Source organism: Triticum dicoccoides, chromosome 5A (genome assembly GCF_002162155.2).
Source record: "Triticum dicoccoides isolate Atlit2015 ecotype Zavitan chromosome 5A, WEW_v2.0, whole genome shotgun sequence".
NCBI lineage: Eukaryota > Viridiplantae > Streptophyta > Magnoliopsida > Poales > Poaceae > Triticum > Triticum dicoccoides.
Window position 1 is genome coordinate 650,047,296 of NC_041388.1, and position 9,315 is coordinate 650,056,610.

The 9,315-nt window shown below is 45.1% G+C and overlaps 1 pseudogene; it reads right to left on the bottom strand.

Moving 5' to 3' along the window:
* Positions 1 to 5,139: 5,139 nt before the first annotated feature.
* LOC119303753 overlaps positions 5,140 to 9,315 on the bottom strand; it is a 19,601-nt pseudogene continuing 15,425 nt past the window's right edge.

Here is a 9,315-nt window from a genome sequence, read left to right on the forward strand (position 1 = left end):
AGTTCTACACACGTTCAACTCGATGACGTCCCTCGAACTCCGATCCAGCTGAGCTTTGAGGGAGAGTTCTGTCAGCATGACGGCGTGGTGACGATGATGATATTCTACCGACGCAGGGCTTCGCCTAAGCACCGCTACGATATAACCGAGGTGGATTATGATGGAGGGGGGCACCGCACACGGCTAAGAGATCCAAGGGATCAATTGTTGTGTCTCTAGGGGGCGCCTCCTGCCCGTATATAAAGGAGTGGAGGAGGGGGAGGGGGCCGGCCACACTTGGCGCGCCCCATGAGGAGTCCTACTCCCACCGGGAGTAGGACTCCCCCCCTCCTTTCCATGTTGGAGTAGGAGAGGAGAGAGAAGGAGAAAGAGGGAGAAAGGAAAGGGGGCGCCGCCCCCCTTCCTTGTCCAATTCGGACTTGGGAGGGGAGGGGCATGCGGCTGCCCCTTTGCTGCCTCTCCTCTTCCACCAATTGGGCCCATGAGGCCCAATAACCTCCGGGGGGTTCCGGTAACCCCCCGATACCCCGGTATATATCCGATAACCCCCGGAACCATTTCGGTGTCCGAATATAGTCGTCCAATATATCAATCTTCATGTCTCGACCATTTCGAGACTCCTCGTCATGTCCGTGATCACATCCGGGACTTCGAACTACCTTCGGTACATCAAAACACATAAACTCAGAATATAGCCGTCATCGAACTTTAAGCGTGCGGACCCTCCGGGTTCGAGAACTATGTAGACATGACCGAGACACGTCTTCGGTCAATAACCGATAGCGGAACCTGGATGCTCATATTGGCTCCTACATATTCTACCAAGATCTTTATCGGTCAAACCGCATAATAACATACGTTGTTCCCTTTGTCATCGGTATGTTACTTGCCCGAGATTCGATAGTCGGTATCTCAATACCTAGTTCAATCTCGTGAACGGCAAGTCTCTTTACTCGTTCCGTAATACATCATCCCGCAACTAACTCATTAGTTGCAATGCTTGCAAGGCTTAAGTGATGTGTATTACCGAGTGGGCCCAGAGATACCTCTCCGACAATTGGAGTGACAAATCCTAATCTTGAAATACGCCAACCCAACAAGTACCTTTGGAGACACCCATAGAGCACCTTTATAATCACCCAGTTACGTTGTGACGTTTGGTAGCACACAAAGTGTTCCTCCGGTAAACGGGAGTTGCATAATCTCATAGTCACGTGAACATGTATAAGTCATGAAGAAAGCAGTAGCAACAAACTAAACAATCAAGTGCTAAGCTAACGGAATGGGTCAAGTCAATCACATCATTCTCCCAATGATGTGATCCCGTTAATCAAATGACAACTCTTTGTCTATGGCTAGGAAACATAACCATCTTTGATCAACGGGCTAATCAAGTAGAGGCATACTAGTGACACTCTGTTTGTCTATGTATTCACACATGTATCATGTTTCCGGTTAATACAATTCTAGCATGAATAATAAACATTTATCATGAAATAAGGAAATAAATAATAACTTTATTATTGCCTCTAGGGCATATTTCCTTCACATGCTACTTATTTTGCAGTGTGCACCATGCATGCGTATGAATGCAAATCCAAATTAAGTTTTTTTTGGCTAGGAATTAATATTATTTTCATGTGTACTAAAGTATCTGATTGTTCATCATCGTGATGAATTAATTGCATAACCTGGGTCTACAACATCAGAAACTCGTGTAATTCTGCTGATAACATCATGAAATGGTATATGTATTTGATCTGTTATTTCCCTCATTCCTTGCTTGCTGGCTCACAAGGTCAGTTGCTTGACCATTTTCTGACCACAACATTAGACTTGGTGTGTTTTATCTTTCCGACTATATGTGTTAGAACTAAGTCTGTTGGAATTGCAACAGCTGCACCTTCAAGGATCATCTCCAAAAGCATGAGCACACCGAAGAGAGTGCAGACCGCACAAAAAAGAACCTTGCAGTAGCCCTGGCTCTTGTGTCAAAAGTACTCGTAGCGCCAATGTTCCCTAGTTTCAATGGAAATGTCGTTGACCTTCGGCATCGACGACGCCTCCAGCTTATGCTAGCAACCCAGCAGCGAGATTCTGAGCACTTGAAAGCCCTACCTAATCACCGTTGTTGCGGAAGGACGTACCTCGGAACCACTGAATCTCACTTCCAAGGTGAATTCCGAAGATACGGTACTTGGCGTAAACCTCCTGAACAGAGTCGGTAGCGATCATAGAGTGAAGGGCCACTTTCAAGTTCTGCACGTCTGGTTTCGAATGCGCTGAGGGCTTGGAGTAACACACAGATTCTTGTACATCCTCGTTGCAGATATGATTAACATGAGAGTTAAAATAACTCTAAATCTGAAGAGCAATGGAAGTCGAACCAGCAACTAGCTGCGGCCTGTAGCTTGTTCACCACCATCAGACAATCTGAAGCCAGAATCATCACTCGACGATAGCTGTCTGACAGAGCAAAATGCAGACCTTTGGTCAAATCGCTATTGCTTCAGTCAGTTCTGGGATGGTGACCCCTTGAAGAGTCTGGTAAGAGCAAGCCGGGACATCGCCACCCCAAGCCATCATTTGATCATCGATGAAACACTGCAGCATCAACATTACCATAGTAACCATCTTGGCACTGACGATCATGGCTCACATCTAGAGGTAGACACCAGGGAAATAAGACGTTGTCGGATCATATCAATATGAGCCTCCTGATCTTATGCACAATCCTGCACGGTACATGACCGCCTTTGCTGTTCCAAGCCTCGTTGTGTGCGTGCCGTGGGAACCAACACGTAACAGAAATAGCAATGGGTGTTTCTTCTTTTTTACTAGAGTTGTTTTGCCAATAACTATATGCTTTGGATTGTGAGGTAATGAATGGTTTCAATTCGCTATATCTTGCGGATACTTTGAGCGCCTCAATCATTGGTTTGTCGATATATTACTGTTAGGCATGCAAATGTGCTAGATTAAGTAAGGAAAAAAGACAACTTACCTCAAAATCGTATGCTGAAGAATCTGTGTTGCTCCCAAGCAAGGCGTTCTGCAAAAATGCAGCAGTTGTAAGCTTGTCAGACTAGTGATTAGATTTGCAGCACAGATTGAAAGGAATGTTGCTTGAGAACATGGAATAGGTAATTGTAATCTTTCATATATATTCGGAGACCTGACGTCGCGCACATCACCTTTACCTCATGACCTGAGATGCCAATTGTGGCATGCCTAAGTGTGAAGGTAACATTTGTCTGCACGTCTGGTTTCAACTGCTACTTTTGCAGATACTGTAGATGGGTTTACTTTATTGTGAATGCCGAGGGCTTAGAGTAACAGAGCAGAATAGCAGATTGTTGTACATTTTCTTACGCCTTTTATTTTACTTTTCCGAAAAGTTAGATTGATCTTTTTGTTGAGTGATGGCAGCCTTGTTGTTGTTGTTGTTATAAAATGTGACAGAATCTGCAATAGCGTGACAGAATCCTGCTGCTAGATGGTGATGTTACATGGCATGAGATTGCCGGAAGAGGGGATAAATTTCAAACGGTAAACGAACAGGTGCCAGATTAGAGTATCCAGAATGTTTGTATTATGGTGATGCTTCTTGTCGCTTTATATCATGACTATAGTTGCTCTGATACTATGTGCTTTTGATTATTATAAGGTAATTAATGAATGGTTCAGCTCACCACATCTTGCGGTTATAATCCCTGGTCCAAGTTCCAGGATACTTTGAGCGCCTCAAAATAGTGGTTGGTCGATATACCGCGGTCATGTTAGGCATACAAATATACCAGATTTTAGCAGGAAAAAAGGTAAATGTGCACTGAACCATTAGTACCTCAGAATATTATGCTTAAAAATCCATGTTAATTCTCCGAAGCAAAACTGAACACTGGTACTATTCTACAAAAATGCAGCAATTGTGTGCATGTCAAACCAGTGGTTTGATTTGATTTGCAGCGAAGATCGAAAGGAATGGTGGAGGAATTGGAATAAGTTTTACCAAAACCTCAAAATAAAGTACTAGTACCTGTGTATACTAATGTACGACGTTTTTGCAGTTCATTTGGTGTAAGTTTTACCAATAATTAACAGTTTCGGAGAGCTGACATCGCCGGCACAACACCTTTACCTCATGATCCGATGCCCAGTTTGCCAAGTATGAAAGTAACATTTGCCTGAGAGAGCGAGATCTGTGTAGTGTGTTGTCATGCAGTCAGAGTCACGTCACCAACTGGACATCGCTTCCACATCGCACCAACGCGTACTGCTCGGAGAAACGAAAATCAAACACAACAGAACGGGACAGGTGTGGTCGGTGTCCGTCCTAGAATCCCTAGATACATCGTCGATTATACTGTTATGATGGTGAGCTTATCTGATTCTCTAATAATAATAAAATGAAAACTGAATTCTAGAGGAGTAAGAACTAAGAACCAAGTTGGGATAGAGCTGGATCTTATCCAATATGATTGTACGTAGCAAAGGAAATAAATATATGAATGTATTTTTCCATTTTGTTATATATTTAAATGGCATGCAAAGCACATACAATTTACTAGGTACGTCTAATAGCCAGACCTTTTCACTCTTTTCTCATGTGAGAGTTAATATAAAATTTCGCCCTCAAGGGTATTCATTGATTAGATAGACTTGTTACACGTATGATTGTTATGACATAAGCATGATTACACGGAACAGAGAGAAGAGGGCAAGAAGCATGGATTTCCTATTTTCAATCATCGCTTCCTTTTCCGATCTATCAGCCTCTTTATTTCAATATCTAGATATGTGAAGGAATCTGCACTAATGGCATGACAAACTTCTTTGATCAAAGAGATGGTTGCCCTGAGTAGCCATTCAACGGCATATAGGAATCTGTAGCATTGATTGCTTGAAAAACAGCCATATTATCAGACAAACAATAGGTTGCAGTTATTAATTTGAGGCAAGCTAATCGAGCATCTTTCCTGTGAGCAATTCAGCCATCATTAGCATCATCTGTTCTTGTTACTGTAAAAAGAACAGATGATAATAACAACTAAAAGAGCAAAGTTCCAAAAGATTCAGATTCTATTTTTCTTTTCTTCCTTGAAATAAAACTACCAAAGGAGGTTACAAAAGGTGGCTATACAAACTACCAAGAGGAAAACTAAGAACTACACATGAGGCAAACCGAAAAACAACCTGTACAAGAGGTTACAACAAGCTGCTGCTCCATCTATTTATACGTTAAAAGCCTGCTCGGTAAATCTATATCGAAGAAGTTGGACATCATTCAAACCAGACCTCCAACCTTGAAAGGAAACATGGATATGCTCGCACATTTTGCCGTTGCGTTGCTTCCAATATTCCATTAAGAAAGGATGACCAAGGCTGGTCCACAATAATTTTCCAGACTAGCCTGCCGCCAAGCTACTCTATTTGCAGCTCAGAATTACATGCTTTCCTAGCTGCAGGTCGATTGGGTTTTTTTTTTGAACGGTCACCGGGGGGAGAGATTCCCCACCTGAATATATTGCTCAAAGTGACCAAAATGCCAAGTGTTTGATCCAGTTTATAAGGAAAATTGGATCGAAAACCTTAACAGGTTGACCCCGTTTATAAGGGAAACCGGGCCGAAAAAACCACACAGGAGGGAAAGATTACATAGGGTGAGGGCATATGGACGCCCCGAAGAAGGCACTACCTAGCCAGCAAGCCAAGAGACCACCACCATAAAAGTCGAGTGGAAGTGGTGTGTCATCGAGGAAACACAATACCAACACTAATCAACTATCCTAACGCACCACACCGGCGTGCGTACCAACCCCTTGGCACAACAGAGGAGCAGCACCAATCAACGAGTGACCCATCACGAACCTTAATTGGAAACTCCGCCACGGCAAGTCGACACGATTAACAAGGTGGGGAGGCATCGTTGCATCGTTGTTGAGCAAAGATGAACCGAGATAGCACGAAGAGCACGAAGCTCACCAAAACAGACGACATGCATGAGAGGGTCTTGAGCTAGCAGAGCAGAGGATGACCAACCCCCAAGGGCAACGGAGGATGAATGGCCGCAAGGAGCTCCCTAGCGACGCCTTCAAGAAGGTGGACGGGCAGAGCCGAGAGCTGTGAATCCGGACCGAGAGACAGGAGTGGCACATGAGCCACGCCCCCAAGAGGGTAAGCGACGCTGGAGTAACGCCGTCGTGGTCAGCTGACAAGGTCAGCGGGGATTTCTCCTGTAGCACATCCGTCAATGGTGGGCCGCCATCCAAGTGGAGTCGAAGGGCGACAGAGGATAGGACCAAGACGGGCATGTGAGGCGGATGGTGAACCGAGGAAGGACGAGTGGAGCAGGCCGCCGGTGAGGAGGGTGGAGACGAGGTGGGGCGGCGTGGGAGGTGGACAGAGGGTGGGGGCACCAGAGTGGAGGTTCTTCCCGGCAGGGACCGGCGGTGGCGGAGGCGAGGAGGGGTCCGTCGCTGGATCCACCGGACCAGCCGTAGCCCGTCCGTGACGGGCGCGCAGGGGGCGGGGACGGGGAGGGCGAGCGGGGTGGAAGCGCAGGACGGGTTGTCGATGTAGAGGGGAGGGGACGCCGGCGCCGGATCTGCGGCCGCCTGGCTTCGGTCGCACAGGAGGATGGGGTCGAGGAGGATCCGTGGGGAGCGAGGCGAGGTGGAGCGGGGTGCATCGTCCGCCGGAGAGGATGGGGGTGGCTAGGGGAGCTATGGGAGCTGCGAGCCGAGGGAGAGCCGGATCCGGACCCGAAACCGCCGGATCCGTCGCCGGCCAGCCGAAACGGACGGCCAGAAGGCCGAAACGCAGCCGTGGGCGCCGCCGGCGCCAGGGGCCAGGCCGCCCGCCCACCTAGCGCCAGCAGAGGAGGGTCGACATGGAGGATGGCGGCGCAGGTCGAGAGCGGCGAGCACCGGCCGGATCTGACCGGAGGAGGACGCCGATGGCCACTGTGAAAGTGGACGTTGCGCAGCAGCGCAAATGGGGCGAGGCAGTAGCAGGGAGGTGGTGGAGCGTCGACGCGCAGCAGGGCCCGGAGCACGCCCGGAGAGCCGAGGACGAGATGGATCTGGATCTGGCAAGTTCACTGTAATCTGAAACAAAGGCAAACGTATAAGAGCCAAATGATAACTTCCTGAACGCTGTTAGAACATTGTTAGACAGCCCTACCTTGCCATTTCCAGCCTGGAATTCGCTCTTCAGTCTGGCCAGAGAACTTGACAGCAAATAAGCTCGTAATGCATCGACGTGGTCACTGTTGCCTGTTCCATCAAAGCACACACATAAAATCACTTGCAAAATTCCTCCCAAAGAACGGTATAGTATGAACAACGAAAAGAGTGAGTACATGCATGAAAGATTTGCATTTGCGCTCTAGAGCAGAAGCGTAACAGTTTACCTACGGCATGGGGAAGGAGATCAGATGTGACCACGGGGATGCACCTTGCTATGTAGATGACAAACGACATACCGTGTACAACGTGGGAATCCTCACAGATGAAAACCTGCAAACCACATCATAACATCACAACTGGAAGTTCTCTGACTAACTCAAGTTACCCAAAGTCCCAAAACCACATTACATTCAAATTATTCACGAAGTCAAATTTATTGCATTACAAGGAAGTTGCAACATAAACTTCAAAACTTACACAGCACACAAGCTGCATGAAAACTGTTTCTAAAAAAACAGCTTCTTATGCTAACAAAGTAAGCAAAAAAAAAACTGTTTTTCTTTTCATACTGTGGGCTTTATGAAGATGTGAGAACATCATCTTAAAGCAGGCTAACTACCATACTGGAATGTGCCACAGTACAGAAATCTCTCAGAATGAAGCAAAGTTTCATGGGTTCCTAGCTGACTAAGGTTGAAGTCAGGAAGCTGAAACTGTATAAGATCTAAACTCACCACATATGATTGCGCCATTGCCTTTGGGATAGGTGAACTACCAAGCACATCCCTAATGTACTGATCCTGCATATAATAACAGTAGATTTCATGAAGCAATATTCTGATCTCTGAAACAATAAACCTTTATTTAAACTAAACTAGCTTACCTGTGACTGCAAAATTTCTTGAAGTGTGTTGTTATCATCTTCAGATTTGTAATACACATCAACCAGGTCCGTAGGTTCCAGCTGAGCAACCTTACGTAACTTCTGGATTTTGTTTACGACCTGGATAGATAAAGTAAAATTATGAGACCACACTGTGTGTTCATCAAAACAGCTCATCATGGTTCCTGCGACAGTGTTATCTTTTAGATCTCCATTATCACATTATTGGAGTTTCAGGTAATCCTTTGATCTATTACTAAACCATCATGACATGGGTCAAGCAAAATTAGTGAATTCAGGCATCAAGAAATGAACCTATGCGACGGCAGACAGCGAACATCCATCGTATGTAAATTTCATTACAGGAAATACTGAAACAACATATCCCTGTGGTGTGCGTGTATTGTATCCTGCTACCTGAACCATGTGGTTGTTGCTGTGGTCGTTGCTTTATAATATAAAGCGGGGGGAAACCCTTTTTCGTCAAACAATCTATATAAAAACATAGAGCACCAGTTCTACACAAAGAAAGAATTAGTTCACTACCTCGCGAGCCACTCCAGCTTCAAACAACGATTGATCAGCTGTAAGATCCAATATGACCAAAACATCACCTACAACCAAAAAACAGCATATCAATGTTATCGTCTGAAAGAAGCGCAACTGCTACCATGATTTAATATAATTAGTGCCATACCATCTCCTGCAGCATCCATTTCTTTCTCTGACATATTTGCTGGACGCTTGAATTGTCGGACCACCTAAATATACAAATTTTATCAGGTATATTTCGAGGAAATCAAAACACAGTAAAATCTGTAGGTTCTGTGCCAACTGGTGCAAATCTGAAATGTAAATTCATGAAGGATCATGAGACATGAGCTTGTGATATTCAGGAAGAATACCAAAACATGCCAAATATATCTTGTCATTTGAAGAAGTATTAGGGGACTTTATTTTTTAATCTAATGGATATACAAAATAAAGTAACATAATTTCCCTTCTTGACACAAACTAAAACTTTATGATAAAAATCACCGAACTCTAAAATCAACAACCACTAGAATCATGGACTATTACCTTAATATCGTCTACCGTCAAGCAATGACCAAGGAATGAAACCTTTCCACTTCGTTCAAATGCCAAGATTTGGTCCTGAGTCATTTTCTTAACTTCACTTGATACTTTGCCCATGTCTTTTCCCAGTCTTTTGCCTAGTACGCTGAAAAACAGTTAGCGCCTCCC